This window comes from Protopterus annectens, chromosome 15.part0 (assembly GCF_019279795.1).
Source record: "Protopterus annectens isolate FY-2018-M chromosome 15.part0, PAN1.0, whole genome shotgun sequence".
Taxonomy (NCBI): domain Eukaryota; kingdom Metazoa; phylum Chordata; order Ceratodontiformes; family Protopteridae; genus Protopterus; species Protopterus annectens.
The window spans coordinates 500,061,266-500,084,544 of NC_056749.1; positions in this window are offsets into that span (position 1 = coordinate 500,061,266).

Here is a 23,279-nt window from a genome sequence, read left to right on the forward strand (position 1 = left end):
AAATTTAATTACTCCTTTTTCTCTTCCCTCCATCTCATTAGCAAAATATCCCCCTCTAAAACCTCTCTTGATTATTTCTTCTTTTTCTCCCTTGCTTAATTTGAAGTATTACTATTCTGCTTACTGCATACTGATATATTTTAAGACTTTCCTCAGTTTTTCTTTGTGAGGCTATTCACATTCCATAATGTAACCTGTAATGATACTTTGTCATGAAATATTTTGAGTTATCTCCTTTCTTCTTGTGCTTTACTTGAAGTCCCACATTTTGTAAGCTTCAATTGTACCTTTTTTCTAATTAATGAATCCTATTTCCATCTTCTTTTCCCACAAGCAACTTTAACTTAAAATTAAAACTAACAAGTAATTAGTAAACCTATGTTCATAACCTGTCCCTTTTGTATCTTCCTTTTAGAGAAAAAAATAAGCAGACATTCTTTCTGGGCTCCTTAGTAATGTAATGTTCATAGTCTCTTTTTTTGCCCTTCTAATACCAAGAGGCAGTCCAAATTACTTATTTCCTTTTGCCTCTGCCTTTTTAACTATAATTTCATTTAAACTCAAATTTTCCAGTTATTATTCAAGAGCTCTATTTATTTCCAAAAACTCTTTATGGCGTTCATCTCTTCTCAACAACTCTTGTATTTTGTCTTCACCAACTACATGCATGGTGTTTCCTCCAAACTCGACTGCATATTTACTTCTTAGTGTGCCCCTCCCTTGCATTTACTCCGGCTTTCCCACACTGATAACTTGCTACACATTTTTCTAAATAATATGGTATCAGCTTGGTTTCCTTTTGCCCTGACATATGAGTAAGTCATTCTTACCCCTATGCTAATTAGAACAAAAAGGTAATGCTTAATATTTTTTTTCAACTAAAAGGGGTTTCTAGTTCAAACTGTACAGTATATTTTGTTTCCAACTGCAATCTGACTTGCCGCTAATGTATTTTTCTTATGTGTTATCACTGTCAAAAAACGTCTTTATTTTTTCCAAACTGGTATGGATACTCATATGTAGAGAAAGTAAATTAAGGAAACTTCACAATTTCAGATTACTTCTCCCCCCAACAAACACAATGAATCACATGCTATAATGCATTAACAGTATTATTTAGTTATTATTCATTTTATTTTATTTTATTTTACATTTGTTAACCGGGAAAGTCCATCTGGACGTGTGTCCTTTTTCAGTGGAGGCCCAGGGAGAAAAGCTCCAATATCAAATAGTACAAAGTCTTTAGTACAGAGTATAGTTAACACATATTGAAAAACATTAAGTTGCTACATTTTCTAATACAGCAATACATTTTGTAACACAAAGTAGGTAATTATCATAAGACTATTTACAACAGTAATGTTTCATAGGCGTAAAAAAACAGTAGGAATTATAGCACCAACATTTAATACATTCTGAAGGGTTGTACTTAATTTCAGTACATATAGTTTTCAAAGATATGTCAGTGCAATCAAACATTGGTAGTAGACAGAGAATAAGTTTGATATAAGAATCAGTAAGGTGTTTGTTGAGTGGGTTCAATGTTTGAGGGGATGATGTAGTATAGGAGGTTTGGAGGGAGTTTAGTAGGTCTAACCTGGGCTGTGGCAGGAGCAGTGGAGAGTAAGGTGGGTTTTTTAGGAGTTCTTTAAAATGTTTAGATGAGGAAGTTTTCATAAGTGGGTTTGGCAGAGAGTTCCAAAGTTTAGAGATATAATTGGAGAAGAGGGAACCACCTGTTGAGTTTTTTACTTTGGCGACTTGAAGGAGTAGTTTGTTGTTTGAGCAAAAGGATCTGGATACACAGTATGGTTGGATTATATCCTTAAGGGCTGTTTTTTTCTGGATGGTGGAGGATTTTGTGGGCTACAGTTAATTGATTAAATTGAAGTAAAAGAGAGAGTTTTAGCTAGTTAGCTAGTTAAGGTCTTTGAGAGATTAACAGTGATGGGATTTGTAGGAAGCATTAGTGGCAAATTTGAAGATTTTGTTCTAGCAGGTTTCAAGCTGGGCGAGGTCAGTTTTATGGACGTTTGTAAGGATAGGGGATGTGTATAAGAGTGTTGATAGCAGGTGTGTTCTAGTAATAATAATTTTTGTATTGTTAGTTAGAAATTGTTTATTGCTATAAAAGAGACCAAGTTTCTTGTGAACTTTTTTAATGGACTGGTCTATGTGGAGGTCAAATTTCAGGTTATTGTCAATAATAACACGTAGAAGTTTGGTATGGGGGGGTAGGAGTGATTGTAGTTTTTGTTCTTAGAGAAGATATGAAAGGTTGTGGAAGAAGAAGGATTTTTGGTGGGGTAGAAAAGCATATGTTTAGTTTTATTGGGATTTAATATAAGTTGGGAGTTTGTTAGCCATGTTTCGACAGATAGGAAGGTGACTTGGGTGGGAGATTGCAGGTCATCAAGGGAGGAAGCAGAGCAGATTCGAGTGGAGTCATCAATGTATTGAATGATCTTGGCTTGGGGAATGGCAAAGTGGAGGTGATTGGTAAATAGTGATAAAAGTAGGGGTCCAAGGATGGAGCCTTGGGGTACACCCAAAGTAACTGGTAGGAGGGGTGAGAGGGACTCTTGCCAAAGTTTGGTTTGATGATAATCTGTTAAGTAGCTTTGGAACCATGCTATAGCTGTGTTGCTGAGGTTGTGGGAGGAGAGGATGTTTATGAGGTTGGGGTGATTGACCATGTCAAATGCTTTAGACAGGCTCGGGAATATAGCTGATACGAATTGGGAGTTGTTTCTGAGCTGATTAATTGTGTTTGTGAATTATAGAAAGACTGTTGTGCTATGAGCAGGGCAAAAGCCATGCTGAGTGTGGGATAGAAGGTTGTGTGATAATAGATATTCCATGAGTTGTGAGTGTGCGACGCTTTCTAGGATTTTAGACAGGGGAAAAGGATGGCAATGGGATGATAATTGATTTGTTCACAGGAGCTACCTCCTTTGTGCAAGGGTAAGATGTGTCATATTTTCCAAATGGTGGGAACATATGTCTCAATGATTGATCTCTTAACAAGTATGGTTATTGGGTAGGAGATGGCTTCTGATGCTAGTTTTAGATAATCTGCAGGGAGGTTATCAGCAGCTAAAGTAGATGGTTTTAGTTTTCTTAGTAGTTTTTTGATGTATGGGTCAGGACTGGTTTTATTTTGAAGAGGTTATTGCAATTTTGTGGGGGATATAGGGATTTTTTACTGGGGTTAGGTGTAGTGTTATTCAGATTGTTTGCTAGGGATTGAATGGATTCTGTTAAGTAGTTGTTGAACTGGGTGGCCATGCTTTCACAGTTGTTAGCTGTTTTTGGTGTGGGTGTGGTATTTTTACCTGGTTGAAGTAGGTTGTTTACCGCTGCCCAGAAATTTTGTGGGTTATTCTGATGTTTGATTTGGATGTTGTGGTAGTAGTTGGATTTGTCGGTTTTAATTCATTTCTTTACTTTGTTTCTAAGTTCTAGGAAAAGTTGTTTATTGGTGCTGGTTTTGTTCTTATGAAACTGTAATCAGGCCTTGTCCCTGTCTTTGAGCACTGCTCTAGTTTCTTTAGTTAACTAGAGTGCATGATTTGATTTTACTCTAATATTTCTGGTTGGGGTGTGGGTATTAAGAATCTTGAGGGAGGTGCTGTTGAAGGAGAGTACTTTCTCATCTAATGGCAGTTGTTTGAGATGTTCCCAGGAGCAGTTTTTAAGATCAGAGGTAAACATATCAGGGTTGAATTGTTTTTTGCTTCAAATTGTGTGGAAGGAAGTTGGATGTGGTACCTGGTTTCGCTCTCTTAAGAGAAATATTGGGCATTGGTCACTTAGATTATCAGGGAGGCAACCTGAGTGGATTGATAGGTGGGGGGAATAAACTAGTATCCAGTCTAGTATGGATTCATGTTTAGAGGCTTTATCAGTCCTGGTCGAAGCTGAGATGATTTGAGTAAAACCGCATAAGTCAATGTTCATTGTGGGAGTTGTGAAAGAACATAGAAACCAGTCTATACTGAGGTCACCCATTAAGATAGTCTCTTGAGGGAGGGATATGGTACACCATTGTAATAAGTTTTCCAGAGTGGGAATGTTGTTACCTGGTGAGATGTAACCTACTATATTAGGGTGTTTGTTGGGGTTGATGGCTAATCTGGCTATAATTAGCTCAGTATTTGTGAGGTCTCGGGGGAGACTTGTAGTATTTCAAATGATAGGTGTTCTTTGTACAGGATAGCTACACCACCTCCTTTTTTGTCTATTATATCTTTTCTTAGGATATTGTAACCTGGGGTACTGATTTCATTATTGCTGATGTTTGGTTTTAGCCATGTTTCAGTTAAAGTAACTATGTCTGGGGAGTAGTAGGATAGTAGAGCATGTAAATTGTGGGTTTTGTTAGCTATGCTACATATATTAATGTTGAGAAGGAGGAAATGTGATTTTTTTTCCTGTGGTGAATTAGACTAAGGTTAGTTTGAGGGGGGTAGGGTTGTGAAGTATGTGTATTTGAAGGTCCTGGATTGGGATGGATGTCTCCTGCCAGTATTAATTGTTTGTATGTGTTGAAGGAGCTTGGAAAGTTTATTAAGGACCTTAGAAAATCTGAGAGAGGTGGGGGATTTTGTTAGTTGTGGAAGGAGTTTGAGTGTGTGGTAGTCTGTACTGTTTGTATAGAAGAGAGCTGGGGTAAAAGTCCATTGTTGAGTTTTCAGCAAAGTTGGTGCTGTTGAGGTGTGGTATGGAGGTGGAAGAGAGTGTTTGAGAGGAGTTTCATAACAGGAGAGATTATATAGCAGGAGTAGAATAGAGTTCAAAGTCAGGAAGAGTAGTGTGTATTTAGGAGATAGCATAGTGGAGAGTGTGATAGTGTACTTAGTAGTTAGTGTTAATGGGGGGGGGTGAGAGGGTATTCTGTGTGTTAGGGGTTAAAGTATTGTCAGTGGGAGTTGCTGATAGGTGGGAGGGGTGGAAATACTGTGTGGGATTGGTGTCTAAGTTGTAGGTGTGACTGTGGCTAACTATAAATTTACGTGTAGTGGTGGGTGGGTGGGAATTGGAGGGTAAGGTGGGGGAGCAGGGGGAGCCTAAGCACAACGAGGGTGAATAGAGCAGGTTGAAACCACCACAAGGCGAAATTCCAAAAAACAATCAGCCAAGTAGTATAGGGTGGTAAGTAACAGTGGTGAATAGTCCTGTCCCTTACTGTTCTAATTTCAAAAAAAAAAAAAATAGTGCGTTTAGAGCTTAAAATTAAGATATGCTGCCTTACACAAATATTCTTTTTATTTTACTTTTCTTTTTTTGCTGCTGTTAGCCCTTGTGATTCAATTTAACAGGACCACCTAGATAAATAGCTTAAGTCCTGTAGTCATGAGCAATCTAAGGGCAGATTAAACCCAAGTATGATCCAAATTCTGGGGGGATTTTTAGAGGGGACTAGTGTATGTGTTGTGTGCACTCTATTTAAGAGTGTTTTCACAGTATGGCAGTTAACTGCTATGGCAGTTATTCAAGATGTTAGCAAGTCAGTTAAACGTGCCTATAACAGAGCTCTCTTCTCTAAGCTGTTTTACTTAAAACTTGTATATATGATGGCTTAGTAACAGATAACTAAATTAAGACAATTCAATGCAATGACTTATGTGGCAAGCACACAGTGTGTCATAGTGTATGTGTGTATATTAACAGTACATATCTTGCGCAAAACTAAACCACATATGCTCATTACAGGTAATATCTTTTATGTTGCTAACAACTATTTATGTCAGTCTTCATTATTTTCAGTTTCATCTTCATGCAGCTTGTCTAGTCTCATCCCATGGTAGCTTGCCAAATTGTCTCTTACTCGTTTCATATTTCTTTCCACCTTCCTTTGCTTTTCTTGCTTTTTTTCTCCCTGAAGGGTAGGAAGGGCTTGGTCGACCATCTTTCTCTCTCTCTTTCTTTACTTGCATGTTCCTTTCATTCCATTTCCTTTCACTCATAATCATTTGGACATATTGCTGATGATACTGCCCGTCTCTCTCAGTCTCAGATTGCACCACTTCTGGTTTTGAATATGATGATATTCTTGTTGGAAAATGGATTCTATAAGGAGCCAGCTAGACTAACTTATATTTCAAATTCAGCCCCTTGTGTTTCTTGAAGTGAGGCACAAACATTCCATTTCTACCTAGGTCCCAGTGAATAGTCTTGGTCAGCAAATACTCTCTTGCCTTCAGTGTACAGGATTTTCACTTTCTTCCTCAGTTCATACAGCTATTGATATGTTTGAACCTTTATTTATGTTGATGTTGGGAACCTATTTGAAAGTAAACAAGAAAGTGCATTTACCACAGAGACTCTGATTAAAGTTCCACTCCACATTGTAGAAAAAACAAAAAATACAATGGAAATGTAATAAGTGCTTTCATTTTAATACTCAAAACTTCTTCATATCTGAACATCAGTTAGTTACAAGTTCTCATAAACCTAATCTGGCCACAATTTGAGAACATACCCTAGGCACATTACATTGTTCAGTCAGTCTTATCTCTGCAAATATGAAAATTCCATTAATCATCATGCTATGGATAGTTCTTCAGCTAGGAAGTGAAGCAGAAATGCAGGAGATGACATGCTGTATCTGGCTGGGTTATTTCTGTGAGCCATACACATCTGATGGAATGTTGGGTAATATCTCAAAGTGGACATGCAGTGATGCCAATAGCATAATGGCACCACCTATGTCATGGTGGTTGGTGTACATATCATTTTCCACACACTTAATCTGACAGGTGTTTCTGCTCAGCTCTTGTCTCATCACCAGAGTTCATGCCCTGGGTATGCCCAAAACATGTGCCTGCATATTTAAAAGTGGACATCAGGCATTGCTTCACCAGTCTTCTTCTTTTCCCTGCTATGGCCTCTTCCACTGGCCAGGCTACTAAATGAACATGTGTCATATATGTTAGAGTGAGGTTTTCATTCATGTGTACTATGAAGCTAAGCAAATTTGATCTTTCATTTTTTTTAATTACTATAAGTTGACAGGTAGAAACCCACATAATATAAAAACAATCCCAAACTGCCTCACCTGATATTGCTTAATCTCCCAGTGCACTTCTGTATGCCTTTAATTCTGTGGTTGCTGAACAAGCTTGAGATAGAAACCTTCAACAAATTTGCAATGATTTAATTTCAATTAAGGTCAGGATAGTATACTAATCTTACCAAAACAAGTTTTGTTCCTTTCAGTTACAGCTCATCAAGCAACTGTTTCTTATTGACAAAGTTGGTAACTTAACCAAGTATCTAGGATATTTTCTGAGTCTTTAGCAAGGAACAGATGATGGCAACTTATTCAAAATTAAAAACATCCCTAGAGAACAACACTTTGTCATGGGGCACAGTCTGGTCTGCTTTTGTGAGTCTCAAAGCCATCTTGTTTAAAGATTCATGGTCCTAGTAGCTTGTCTCTCGGCAAATAGAACTGGGTAAGTGGTCACAAAAGGAATGGTCAACAGACAACAAACTCACTATAGAAAAAAAAAATACAATAAGAGGATTCCAGCCAGATTAAGTAAATGAGGACTTATATCTAATGTCAGACATGGAGGTACTGATAATTTCCTGGCAGATGAACCACCAAGTAATCTGAAATGTCTTGGATAAAAATGGCTAAGTGGATTTTGTCTGTAAACTAATCACATTTATTTATTTTATTTTATTTTATTTTACATTTGTTGACCAGGAATGTCTGACTGAGCTGAAGCCCTTTTTCAGTAGAGGCCCGGGGAGAAAAGCTCCAGTACGTACATGTAACATTTAATCATTGATTACAGATATTATACAAGTGGCATTTTTGAAAGTTTACAGATTACCTTTAGTCACCATACAAATAGTATTTAAGTAGAAAAAATGTTAAAAACAGCTAGATTACAGCCATAACAACTTTTAAAAAGTAGTAGTTAGTATTAAAATGCAACATAGGAGTAAAAAAGGTTTTTTTGCAATTTATCAAACAGGATACAGTACAAGTATAATGAACAGGAAGACTCTGATTAGGGAAGGTGAAGTCAAGAGTTTTCAAGGAGGGTTTGAGCATTGGCAGATCCATTTCCTGTTGAAATATTCTTTTAGAGTTAGCTTAAATTGTTTGGGATGCGTGTGTGTTCTAATTTCGAGGGGAAGTTTGTTCCATTCAGTAGAGGGGTGGTAGCTGTATAAGTTACATCCTGCTTTAGATTTGGGCTTGTAGATTTTTAAGAGGTCTTGGGAAGAGCTTCAGAGGTTTCTCGAATGAGCATAGTGGGCGATAATAGAGTGTAAGGCTGGACAGAAGGATGGCTGGTAAAGAACTGAGTGTATGGTTTGGAGCTGAGAGAGAAGGAGGAGGTGGGGTAGTTCTAGCCAGTTTAAATATCTTAGAGAGAGAGAGAGTGGTGTGATCTATAGGATTGTCTGGTTGCAAATCTGGCTACTTTGTGATATGTAATCTCAAGTCTACTAAGCAGAGAGGAGTTAAGGTTAGTAAGAATTTGTGAGCAATATGTTAAGCAGGGAGAAGGTAGGCATGAGTGAGGGCTATTTTAGCTTCCTGAGTAAGAAATGTGTTATTTCTATATAGAAGACCTAATTTAAGGTGAGTTTTCCTGATACAGTTATTTATGTGGAAGTCAAATTTTAGTTGGTCATCGATTGTGATACCAAGGAGTTTTGAGCTAGGTTCAACTACAATAGGAGTCTTGTTGAGTGACAGGATAGTAAAAGAGGTCTTTATGTGGTTGGCTGTTTTAGGGAGGAAGAGTAGAAGTTTTGTTTTTTTAGGGTTGAGTAAGAGTTGGTTGTTTGAGGGCTAGGTTTCTACTGAGTTAAAGGAGGACTGGGTAGCAGTTAAGAGTTCAGAGTGGGAGTTAGCTATTGTTATGACTGTAGAGTCATCGGCATATTGTAAAACAGAGGAGTGTGGGCAGGAGGTATAGACCAGGTTTGTGAAGATGTTGAAAAGTAGTGGCCCTAGAATGGATCCTTGAGGGACACCCATTTGTATTGGAAGTGGAGTAGATAAAGCAGTGTCCCATTTTACAGATTGGAGTCTTAACTTTTAGATAGCTTTCAAACCATGCCACTGTTTCAGGAGAGAAGTTGAGGTTTGTGTGTGGGGGGGGGGGGTTCTCTCTGCTAAGATCTCTAGGATTTACAGACATTCCCAGAGTGCTGGTGATTTTATCTGTCTGCTGAAAATGTCAGTAATACACTTAGCTGTAAATTGAACAGCAATTGTCTGCAACAAAAAGTTTGCCTATGAGCCCAATAAATTATGTCTATGCCTCAGCAGGTTTAGACTTCCTCAAAACAAAATCTGATAAAACATCCCAGCTGCCCAAGATGGGTATCCAGTTGTGTGAATAAAACAATTATTATCTCTCATTTTACCACAAGAACAGGACTCTACCTCTGGCTTAGGTGTAGCTCTTCTCTACCCAACTTTTAGTGGTGGTGGTGGTTAGAGATATTGAGAAATTAATGGGAGTGGGGTAAGGTGGGAAGGATCACCTACTGCAGCAGTGGTTACATTATTTAAACATATTGTTTATGATGACTGTAATGACCCTCCACTGGACCAGTAATCAAGGCACCCCAATCCTCATCACTGGAAACTGGGGGACGTTCACTGGGAGGATAACAAGTGCACACATACTATTTCCAGATGCAGCTCTCTGCATTGTGTAGTTTCTGTTAAGAGCACACAGACACCACAGTCAGTCCAGGGCTGGTTTCTCCCATCTCCTCCAGATCCCCAAAAAGACTCCCCATTGGTACAGCTATAGAGTTGAGATCTCAGCTAAGTGACCAAGTCAAGACCTCCAGCACCCTCTCTGTCCAACCAGTGCTTTGTGTCCCTGCCCAAGTAGCCAACACACACACTCTTTGAGGTTTGATTTACACACACACACACACACACACACACACACACACACACACACACACACACACACACACACACACGCATCAGAGAAAGGCTGGCACAGGTTAATTAGCTATGCACCCTTCTGCCCAGACTATAAGGTAGTTTTCATTGCCACCAGTCACTCCTGCCAGTTAACTTAATGCTCTTTCAAGGGTGCACAATGTACTGAATGATATTAATATTAATACAAATGGTAGTCTAACCAAGAGCAAGGCTGGTAGGAATAGCCCACACAGTGTCACCAAATAAATATGCAAGTATTCTCAAAACTTAAATATCTCTACACAGATCAGCCACAGTGAAAGTTTTAAATATATTTAATAATACATAATAAAAGAACCAGACAATACTAAATATATATTCACAGTGACATTAGAGTTCAAAACCACAGGACATATTTAAAATAACATTGCAGTACAGGCTCACACAAACAAAAAAAAATCTAAACTAGGCTTCACTATATTCCTGACTGTATCTAAGAGAGTTATACTGTTCCCTAGAAACTTACTTCATTAGAGGAAGGCAGATTTAGTGAATGTTTTTTCTTTGTTGTTGTTGTCAGGTCCAAGACAGAAAGCAATGTGTTCTGTCTCACTAAGAGACTTCTAAAATAATATCTCAAATATAACTGCTGGGATAGCTTGCAGAATAGCATTGCTTCTTGTCATCTGACTTATAGTTCCTAGACCAAAACCCCCATTGCTGGCAGCTGATAGCATGTAGCATCTATTTGTAAAAATACTCATCCAAGGGCTTTTGCTCAGATCTGGCAAATGCTGAAAGTCATAAAACAATTACATTCCTCTACATTTCAAGACTAGCAATTAGTCCACCATAAAGACAATACAGAAATCTTCCTAGTACAGAATTTGTGTCTATTGCTGCATTGAGAACTGAAAGATACTATTTTTACTGCATAACCTTTAAAGTAATTTAATACCAGTTATTTTTCTAAAGTTTGCAGGACTGAGGTTAACCTCCTGTATTCCAGTTTCTGCTTTAAAATATGTACATTTATACAGTTACAATAGTGCATGTACATTTCTTTTCTCTTCCAGTAGGGCACACTGTGGATACATTTTAAACACAACACTTTACAAATACCTTTTCAACACAAACATCTGTACAAAGCAGTTTGATATACATATGACATACATTTCTAATACATTTGTAACACCAGAATCTTGTATAAATTAGTTTGATATTCACAAATGACATATAATTATTCACAAAATTCCAGCTAGCTGTGCTGGCAGTATTTCCTTTCATCACAATGATGCTATTCATATGACTGTGTAATGATCTTCATAAGGATCACTACTGCAGTACAAGTCCTTGTACATTAGAAAAGTATTAAAGAAGTTTACTATTCAGTTGGGGAGGGGGGCTGAATGTGGACTAGGGAGGAAGTTACATATATTTAGAAATACCAAAAATCTCTCATGTAGCCTAACTGTACATTCAGTCTGGCAGTCTAGGCTGTTTTTGTTATTTTGAGGTAAAACTTTTCTGATAAACATTTTAGTAGTGACAGATGCTCTAATGGAATAAGATCAAATCTGAAGGACTGATGATGAAATTATTATAGCCCATTTCCAATCTTCACAGTCAGGTGTTGTGAAAATTAAAATAATATATTTTTTTTCATTTTTTGATGGTCTGTCTTACTGTATCAGTCTTTCAGTACATTACCAACAAGGTTACACCAACACAGAGAAGAGGGAAGAAACTGCATTCTTCTTTTTCCTGTGTTGCTGTACATAATATGTAGTGTATTTAGGATGATGAATGTGGTAGCAAAGCTGTTACAGTGAAGAAAACATTGATAGTCTCACTTATTTTTACTATATTAGACAAAATCAATGGCAAGAAAGTAAAGGTCAAGTTACTGAGTGTGGGAAACTGGATAACAGTAATTAAAGTAGATTCGTGGAATGTGCCCTTATCTGACCCTCTGTAAGTTTACTATAATGTCCATAGGAAAATAGGCATTTAGATAAGATTTGTTTACAAGCAAGTCTGATTAGTATTTTATCAAAAAGGAGATAAGTTGATTGCATTGATTAAAAGCCTCAATTCTGTTTTAATAATGGTTTACCTACAAACCATTGATGATGTTTCTTACAGACCATTTACCAGAAACTTAATTTTAAAATCAGTGAGCCAAAAAAATATATAAAAACAGAAAAAAATATTTTTTCCAGGGGAACCCACATTTGGGGGGGGGGGGTACCCACTACCATCCCCAAAATTATATATATACTAACTCCATGGTCACACCACAGTGAAAAAAGGGAAAAGCCCTGAAAATCATGCTGCTAACTCATACAGTATAGCACATTATGATGAAACTCACTGCAACATAAATTATTTGGGCAAAAAACAGTCATCAGTCATCCAAAATCACAGAGATGACTAATAGGATAGTTGCTTGTAGGCATCCACCATGTGCATAATTCATTCTTTCTTATTCTGTGGGTTTTAATATAAAAGACAGTTAATTTAATGGCTTGATTCATTCATTCATTCATTTTCAAGACTACTTTGGGCAAGAAGGATGCACTGATATGAAGGGACAGTACGTCCTTTTGACAGACTATATAAGCATACCTTTCAACCTCTCTGTGCAAGAAATCTGAACAAAGCCAAAAATAAAGGGGGACAAAGACCCACAAATAGGGACAGATCTTAAATATTGTTCCTGTAAGCTTAAAAACTAGCTAAAACAATATGTTTTGCATTATTATGTATTTTTCTGAAGGATATGAAGTCTGAAACTCAAATGCATGTCTTTATTTAGTGCCATCATTGCTCAATGATTTACCAAACAACCACAATTTTTATGAGGAACAGACCAAAAATATGGGGGAAAAATCTGGGCATTCTTTAAAAATCTGGACAGTTGAGAGGTATCTCTCTCTCTCTCTATATATATATATATATATATATATATATATATATATATATATATATGTGGTCCTTCGTGTATTAAGGATTACAGTTCAGTATCTCCTGGCAGAGATAATAGGTATTAGATAGAGCAACCTATCTCATAACAGCTGTGCTCACTGATTCAAAGGGAGGGAAAGTAAGCTTTTTAATGGCAACACTCAAATCCAGAGGAGAAAGGATGGTCCTCCTGGGATGATTATTATACAGGACCACTTTCAGGAAAAATGTCTGACTGTAATTGGAGAAGAAAGAGGGATCCATAAGGAAGGTAGCAAAAAGGGGGTCCTTGTACAGACGCATTCGTTTTATCAAGGATCTCCTTCATGTATTATGTTAAATAGAACAGGAGAAACGCTGGTGGTCTGTTTATGTAAAACAGCACAATACATAGACCCATTTCTGTGGTGCATGGTTGAAAACATAGTTTATAGATACAGCATATAGGCATTAACTGGATTAGTTATGTCAATGATCTACTACCCCCTAATGGAAGAATACACCCTACACTGTTCTTTGGCAGTGTATAGAACATCATCTTTATAGCAGCCAGGTAAAGAATAACTGGCTCTGGCTTTTGAAATGATATAATTTGTTGGTGCTAAGTGCACCACTTGTGGTAGACATCTGCATATTTGGACTTTTTTGGACATTTTGTAGGTGCTGCATTATATGAGACATACTTTCTTGAACATTTTCATACTCTTTTTACAGATCTGCATTGCTTTGCATGGGTGTTTCTGTTACCATTACTGTTACTACTATTATTCATACTGCTCTACCCTTGGTTTATCTGTAATCATTGCATATGTCTTGTCTCTGTTGTTTTTCAGTTACTCTTTTTGTTTACCTTCCACTGATTACAGACAGTTACTCTTGTGCCTTGGACACCCAAATGTCTTCTGTTTCCTATGCAATTTGTTTAATTTAAACCTGTCCAAATTTTGTTCTTAGTTACTCCTCCTCTTTTAGATAGAAAAGTATAGTAAAATTATAATTTATATTACTTTTCTCTCATGTTAGCTAATTATAAACCAGTTATGTTTCTTTATTAAAGACAGAACTGGCATATTTTAGTACTATTTAGCTGTAGAAACTACTAGCATTTTTTGCAAAATACTGTAAATCATTTCTTGCTGCTGTGCCAGCTTATTGCCAGTGCTTATGCATTCTGCCAGTAATTGTTCTGCCATTTTTGAGAAACTTTACTGTCTACTGATCAGCAATCTGCTGATGGCCAGTCTGCTCATTTGCTTCTCATCATGAGGGCACTGACTGCTCAGCAGGTGCAGTCATTAAGGCAGCCATCGGGGTGGTTTAGGTTTTTGTCCTTTTTTAAGCCCACACCACCTCCACTCAGCCAGCAATAACCTATGAATGAGGTTTACGATGAACACCAGCCCTGCACCATCCTTGAGTTCCACAAGGGGATGGCATCGGGAAAATGCCCAACAAACCCATAGAAGGCAACACATAGTGGTTCTCCAGTTTCCACTAGGGATATTTGGCCACTGTACTTGTGATTCGGGGCACACATACTTCCTCCTCCCACTGAGGATGGGCATGTCCATCCTCCTATTCCTGCACTGTTAAGCACCCAAGCCACTAATCAAACCTGAGTCACCCTGAAGTGGTCAGGGCTCTAACCATCTGTGTCAGTGACACTGACACTGACAAGCCCTGCTGCCTTACTTAAGAATTGTTTGGTTTTCTCATCATTTTTCCTCCTCTTAACGTGTTGTAGGTCATCATTTAACTAATTAGTAAACTGTGTTTCAGTGACCGTACTATATGTTGCATATATTAAGCTGAGTCATTTAAATGCTTTTCACATTATAAGGCATGTCATGACATTGCTTTACTGCTCTCCTTTCTAATGGGTTATAGAGACAAGCAAAGGCAATAAATGCATTACTTGTGGTAGTAATCTGTCCTCCTTAAATTGTGAAATTATACTCAACTGGATAGTTACAGTTGTGAGGCCCTGTCCTTTTCTTATAATATAGGGCCCTAAACTACTAACTAGTCATTATTCCTTTCCTTCACCTGGGTTTCTTATGTTTTTTGTGATATTACTTCCCTCCTTATGCACTGTCATGATTTTGTGTGCAAATGTTTTACAACATTCTTGGGTGTTATATAGGACCACTTCTTTGTGGCATTAGGACCACTTCTTTGTGGCATTCGGGAAAAAAAGTAATAAACAGGCTTCAGCAACCACACAAGGTCAGTGCAACTACCAGCAAGTCTGACACGATACTATGATTCTGAACCTGACATCCTGCCCAGCCTCAAACAACCTTGTCAGTTAATCATGTTAATGGATTACACACTTCAAAACCTGCCCTTCTGTGATGCAAATCTAGAAGTCCAATTATACCTTTGTGATATTTTGCAGCCTCCATCATTTTTCTTAGATTTTTTTTCTAACTCCTACCTAGTATTTCCTGTGGGTAATATACTTTGTTCTCTTTCATGTGCTACTAAGTAAGTTTAAGTTAATATTCAGCTTTTGTGCTAACAACTGCAAATGTACAGTCCTCAGAACATAAACCTTTATATGCATTCTTCAAAGAGTGTATTCATTTAACACCGGTACTGCTTTTTACTGTTGGTGTAACTGTCTCTATTAATTTCCTTCCTTTGTTCTTGCCTAGCTTACTTTGTCTGATGACTATTTCAGTCATAGTTGCTCTGTTATAACTATCTTTTGTGATTGTTCATATGAACAAACAAACTTTGAATACTGAGAATATCAATGTTAAACCACTTGAAGACTGTGTATTTGGAAAAAAAAGACACAGAATACTTCTCAACTAACACACACAACAACAACAGCACTTGGGCATCCATTCACATGCACACACTTCATACCATCCATTACCATATACATGCCAAAACCACTACCAGCAGACACACACTACACACAAGTGATCACTCACTCCCACACAGAAAAGCATGTCAATATTACAAAGACATGAGTCTGGAACATTTCTCCCTGGACCTCCACTGAAAATTGGCTTTGTTCCAAGTCAGACTTTCCCAGTAAACAAATGCTAAATAAATAAAGAGATAAATATCATAACAAACTCACAGGCAGTCACCTACCTTCAAAAAGCACAAATTACTGTATTATTCTACCCACCTCAACTGCACATTATAATACGGACACACACACACACACACACACACACACACACACACACACACACACACACACACACACACACACACACACACACACACACACACACACACACACACACACACACACACACACACACTTTCTTGTTGCTGAACAACTCAACCAGCAAGTATTTAGATTTGTTGTTAATATAAATCTGACAAGTGGAATTTGACAAACCTGTGCTCAACAGCTTTGATGAGAACTAGAAGGAATACCTCTAAAGACTGTATTATTTTGTCATCACTTTTTCTGATTCATTTATCTACACTTTGCCTTGAAATATCAAAAACGGAGGATATCCAGAGATTTTGTTATCTAGAACTACTAAAAGTATTGTGGATTTATGGGCTATTGAATATAAACCCCTTCTTTGTAGTGGTATAGTCACTGTAAATGCTGACTGTATACCACATGGTTCTAGTTTCTGTCTAAGTATGATTATTCCCTTTGGGGAAGAGAAACCGCTATAAAATCTATTATTCAGAACAACTGGAATATATTTAGGGGTAACACAGAATTATTCAACCTGGTGGGGCAAGGCCCACAGTTTGTACATAAAACAGGTAAAAATATTAAGTACTACATTGAGCACAACATCCCACAGAAGCCAATACAGAGGAAAGGTACACATAGCTGTGGAACATGCAAACAGTGTCCTTTTATAATAGATAGTGATGTGGTACAGACTGAAGGTAGAACACGACCAATTAAATTACAAAACGGGAATTGTTTAGTATATATTGCTGTATGCCAGACGTGCAGATATTTTTATGTAGGAAAAACGGAAAGGGCTTTAAAACATAGAATATGCGAGCATTTATATGCCATGTCTAGATGTAATTCTAACAATGCCCTGTATAGACACACACTTGTATGTCAGGATTTTACCAACTTTAAGTTTGGGATTTTGGAAATTGTGCCCATCAGTCCAAGAGGGGGGGTGGTGGGAACTCAGTGTCGACTTAAGAGAATTTTACTGTATTGTTAGCCTATATGCCAAAAACACACCAGGTAAGAAGGATTATTTTTCATTACTACCAGTTTTGAAAAGGAGATCTCTTAAGCTTTAAACACCAAAAGGTTTTTAGTTTTTTAATTTTATAATGTTTTTAATGTATATAAAGATTTCTCATGGTTTATGTGTATTTAAAGGTATTATTTTAAAGTTGTTGTACTAATTTTCTACAAGATAATTAAATAATCGATTGAATCAAGAATTAGGTATATATGGTGACCTCATTTCTTGTCTTTTAGTTCTGATGATGTCCCAGAGCATAGATGGAGGGATGAAAGCGCTAAACAACTGTTTTATTCAATAAACCCTGTTCTTGGATTTTATCTCGGACTGTTTGTGAAGCTTATTGTGGAGTACACGTACAAGCACTGTGTGGTTTTATTTCATGGTTTGTTCGTAGTGCTTGCTTCAAACAGGTACATTTATTTCTTGAATCACAATTTCAGCTATATGTGAATGATTGTATGCTGTTGTCAGGTGACACAGATGCAGTAACAGAGTTAGGTATACTCAGTGTTTGAGTAGGCCTCAGATCTTCAGCGCATCAAGAAGAAGACAGTGACATTCAGGATGGGATGAGGAAAAGGCATGGTAGGTGGAATCGTACAGGAAGAAGATCTCACAAAGTACTTAGGAGTCATAGTGGGGGAGCACAATCTCTAAAACAATACAGAAGAACCTAGAGAAAACAAGGATTAAAATGTATATAATCAGAGAGATGAGAGTGTGATGGTACACCCTGCTGGAAAGGGTTTGTTCAGTAAAAATGATATGGCCTGTAATGATGTACATACTTTTAAAACCGCTAACAGATATGATGGATGAAGGATTAACAAGAATGCAGAGTGATATAAAAATAAGATAGAGAATGAAAAGGGGAGGAAAGAAGAAAGAGAGAAGTTAAGACTAAGCAAGAAAAAAGGAGGTTGAGGAGTATACCACATAACCTCCTGTTGTGTGACTTACAAAATGGTTAGATTGATTGAGTAAGAAGGAAAGGATAACAGCCACACAAAGGATTTCCCCATGAGCTAAGTTGGAATGATACAAGGTTAAAATGGAATAGCCCCTAAAAGGAGAAAAAAATATGATGTGGGAGAGACAGGAGAAGAGGAAAGCATGTGTAAAAGGAGGCTGGGAGAAATTATTGGCAAAAGGCATGCAGAGAAGTTGTAAGCACTACAAGGGGGTGGTGAGAATGGAAAGGGATTTAACAAGGGAAGCTAAAGGGGGACTATGATTTTTCAAGATGTTGGAAGTCATGTCCTGGGCACATGGATTTCTAGCAAGAATGTACTGGACATATTGAAGGCTGAGAGCGGGAAACGGTTTTAAAAATGAGAGAGAAAAAAAGAGATAGAGAGTAAACATAAGGAAGAAATAAAAAGGAAAATGAAGAGCATCATAGGAAATATGGAAGAAACAAGAAAAAAGATGGGCAAGAAAAATATATGTAGACATAAGGGAGAAAAGGGAAGAGGCAATGCTGAAAGGCAAAAAGATAAGATGAGACACAGAAGAGGACTGGCAAACAAGCCAATAAAGATGGAGAAAGGTAATCAGTATAGTCAATGAGATGCATTAGGTACACAGAATGGGGGACCAAATACTGTGGATTATTCCTAGATGGCACCTCAAACCAAAACATTTGGCAACAGAAGGCAGGAAAACTCCAAATGCTTGAGATGTAATGAAAATAAAGCATAGATAGTACATATGTTCTGGGATGCAACTGAGCACATGACAACTGGAAGAAGGCTCTGGGCATGTAGCAAGAAATCTTCAACAGCAATACAGAAAACTCATGGGAATTCTGCATTTGGGGTTTAGTAATAGACGAAGAGGGATAGAGAGCAGGATGATGAATATTGTAAGGATATTTGGCTCTGAGATAGAGTGCATTGGCACAACACTGGAAAAGAAGAAGGGGAATAAGGATGAGAATCATGGAAAAAAGGCTCCTGGATGTAGTAAGAGGAAGCAAAAAGCAAAGCAAGATGAGAGGAGGGGAGAAAACTCAAGGGAACAGTGAACAAAAGGGAGTGGGATACTACAAAAGAAGGGTGTCAAAGAAAGAGAAGAACTGTATTAAATAGTGAACTGTTACTACAAATGTAAATAAAGTGCATCATCTGTGGTGACTGGCAGGAGAGAGCATAACAATGAAACAATAAAGATTATATGTGGGGAAAAAACTTATATAGTCTAAGCAAGAGTGTAGAAGAAAAGGGATATAGACAGGGATGACATAAACTTTGAAGTACCAAATAGAGATAAACTATGAAACAGACCTTAGAAAAGTAGATGTCTGAAAAAATAGGAATTACACATTTTGATTTTTTTCTGGAGGTTTGGTGCAACGTATTAAGGCTATGAGCTAGAATAACCTTTATTTTAGTCCTGACTTGATTTTCTCATTTTCCCTTTACTTGTACATTAGAGCAAGTCACTTAATCAGTCATGCTCCTGGGCTGCTTCAATAAAAAAGCACTTATGCCTGGGTACTGAATGGAAGTCTGAGGAATGTAAGTGTAATCCTTGGAATTTAAGTATGGATTGGAGGACATAACATTAATTCCAAGACTACAATATCTGGGAAAGTTCCCTGTACTTTATGACATAGTGAATAAAGTATGATGGCACCACTCTAACAGCAAGATTTAGAATGTGTTGTTTTTCATCAGGAATGCAGTTTAATTTTCAGACTGTTCAAAATGCTAGGGCATGCATTGTTAGATTTTGTGCTCTTGATAGACAGCTTTTGTGCCTAACTGATTTTCTTGGTTTAAAATAGAAAAAAAGATAAACATAAGTCAGAGGGTAGTGGACTAATGTTACAGCATCCACCCAGTGAAGGGAATGTAACAATATATTGGACAGTAAGGATATAACTGTTATGAAGGGTGGGATGATAACTGGATCTGTAACTAAGTATATTAGAATGGAAGAAGTAGACAAAAATTGATAGAACTGCAGAGTATTAGAATAATATATTATTATTATTTGTAGTAGTTTTGTTACTGTTGTTTGTTATTATTAATAGCATTCAGTAACCAGGGATCTTAATTCCAAACCACAATCAAATGAATAATTGAACAGGTCCACTGCAAACAATCAGTTTTACCTAAACGAAAATGATCTAAAATGAAATTACTATGGTATTTATAAGGGTTAGAACACTGGCATCATAAGTATATATTAGTAGTGAAGTAAAACATGAGTAGAGGAGGGTTTCTTTGATGCCGTATTCTTTAGGAACAGGAGAACATCTTCAAATGATATAGGAATAGATATTCTCCATTTCTTTGTGATGCATTTTCTTGCGACAGCCATGATGGGCCAAAGAATTAAAAAACTGACATTTCTCAAACCATTTTTATCTCCTATTTTACATAATAATAGAACATTTGATAAAGAAAATTTATCAGAAAATAATGCTTACAAAAATTCTTGTATTTTAGACCAATGTAAAGATAAAGAAGAACATTTATAAAATATATGAACTTGGTCAGCATTACAATTCTTTGAACATCTCCACCAAGAAATGGTAGCACTTCCATTTATTTTAACAATTCTATTAGGAGTAAGAAAAGCCTTGTGTAAAAATTTCCAGGTGAAGATATGTCAAACTTTAGACCATGAGGTATGCTTAATAAAGGATAACAGCTGTAATTTATTATGAGAGTTAATTTGTGATGCATTGCCCAATGTATTATGATACCAACATTTTAATTTGTTAGTTTTATATTCAGTAAACATTTTGTGGAGTTTAGAAGCTAAATTGCCAATATTTGTATTATTATATACTATTTATATGTTAGATAAAAAAGCTTAGGTTTCTCTTTGTAACAAGAATTTTAAATAGATATACATAAATCATTTGTTTATTTTTTTAGATTATGTAAAAATTACCAGTTTATGATACCAACAAATAAAGCCTTTAGTCTCACAGTTTTCTGACACTTGAACAGTAATTTTATTATGAATGTTTTTGTAATATTAAAAATGAATGAGAAACTCAAACCTAATTTTAATATCACTTAGAGAAAATAGTGTCAATGTAGATTATTTGAATTAGATATAGTATGTCTGGATAAGTTAATGTTTTGGTTTTCTAGAAGATTTAGATGTAAGAGTTTCCAATCTGAATTATAGATGGGATCAATCCATTTTAATACAATTATAAAAACTGAGGCTTTTACATAAGTATCTATATCAAGGAAATTAATCCTCCCCTTTATTCCAAGACCTTATGTGATGAGAAAGAACTATTCTAGGTTTATGAGATAACAAAGAAAAATTTTAAAGACATTTATTTAACTGTTTGATGTGCATTTTATGTGGACACATAGGCAATGCTTGATTTATGTATAATATTTTAGGAAAGAGAATCATTTTTATTAGTTGGAGTATGTCATCAAATGAGCTTGTAAGTTTGTTCCAATTAGAGATTAATTTTTTTTATCTTAATAATGTTATCATAGTTGACATTTCTTATTTCATATATGGAAGAAAGTAATTCAATACATAAATATTTTATAGAATGAATCTGTAAGCCAATAATGTCATTTATATAAATGGATACTTTTTTTTCATTTAATATTATAAATTTAGATTCAGTTTGATTAAAATGTACTCAACAACAAAACACAAAAGGAGCTCACCAACGCTGATGTTAACAAAAAACTCCAGTTTTCACTTCAAGAGTTTAATATTCAAAACAAATGCTGGATCCAAACGTAGGCGCTTTCACATTCACAAACATTTCATCAGACTTCAATAGCAGCATATCATATTACATGCCTTATATAGCAATGAATTAACCCATATCCTGTTAGTTAATCATCATAATTATGCAATTAAAATTTAAAGTTGCATATACACTGCTTTCAACCGGTAAAACTGATATACCAGCTAATTTAAAAATGAAAGCAAATACAATTCATTCCATCACATACCACTATTAATAAAAATTCATTTATAAAAAAAATATACATATATAAATATAAACATAAATATAAAAAAAATATATATATATATAAATATAAATATATATATACATATATATGTAGATATTGCTCATGAAAAATGCATATACACATTGAAATATATATATACACATATAGAATGTATGTAAACACTAACATCATTGAATATCATTGAAAAATAATGTTAAAAAATAAGTTCTAGCCAGTAAGCAAGCTTTAATGTTTGTAAGGTCTCGCTGCTAAGAAAGGCTTGAGTGAGACCTTATTATTCAAACCACACGCTTTATGTGCTTGTAGCCTCATTATCCATCTACATTCCATCTCTTCAGTGTGGTTCTTAATATCACCTAGTCTACTACTCTTCTTGGTCAATTCCAAGACCATAAATTTAAAACTATGTGTCATGCCATTATCCAGGACATGTTGTGCCAGGGCATTATTTGTATTTTCTTTGTTAATGGCATATATGTGCTCCCTGATACGTTCTCGTAATGTCCTGTTCATTTTTCCCACATAGAAAAACTTGCAAATTTGGCATTGGGCTAAATAAACTAAGTCTCTGGATCTGCAATCTGCATAAAACTTAAAAATATACTCTCGTCCAGTTACTGGATGAATAAACCTATCTTCATTATTAATATATGTACACTGGTTACAAGATCTACATGCATGAGTCCCTATCCTTTTGGAGAACTTACTATTCACGCCATTTCTTTCATAACATAGTAGCCTTTTTAATGACTTCATATTCCTATAAGTTATATTAGGTCTAACATGTACCAAATCCCTTATTTTCTCATCTGTTGTTAAAATTCTCCAATTATTATTAATGACTTCTTTGATTAATGTATTTCTATTGGTAAAGGGAATAATCAATCTATTTTTATTGTGTGTCTCAGAATCCTTTCTATCTGTAATATTTTCTGTCTATGAAAAAAAGGTTTACCCTTTCTCATTCTGTGTTTATTACATAATACAAGTGTGTCACTAATTTCTCTTTGCTTATATCCTCTGTCTAGAAAATTATTCGCTAGTGTCTTCTGTTGTTCCTGATATGTGTCCTCTTGTGTTGTTAGCCTGGACGCTCTGTAAACCTGGCCCTTCAATATATTTGAGTAAACGTGTTGGGGATGCATGCTATTATGATGTAATAAATTGTTTTTCCAACACGATTTTCTATGCATAACTGTCTCCATCCCATTA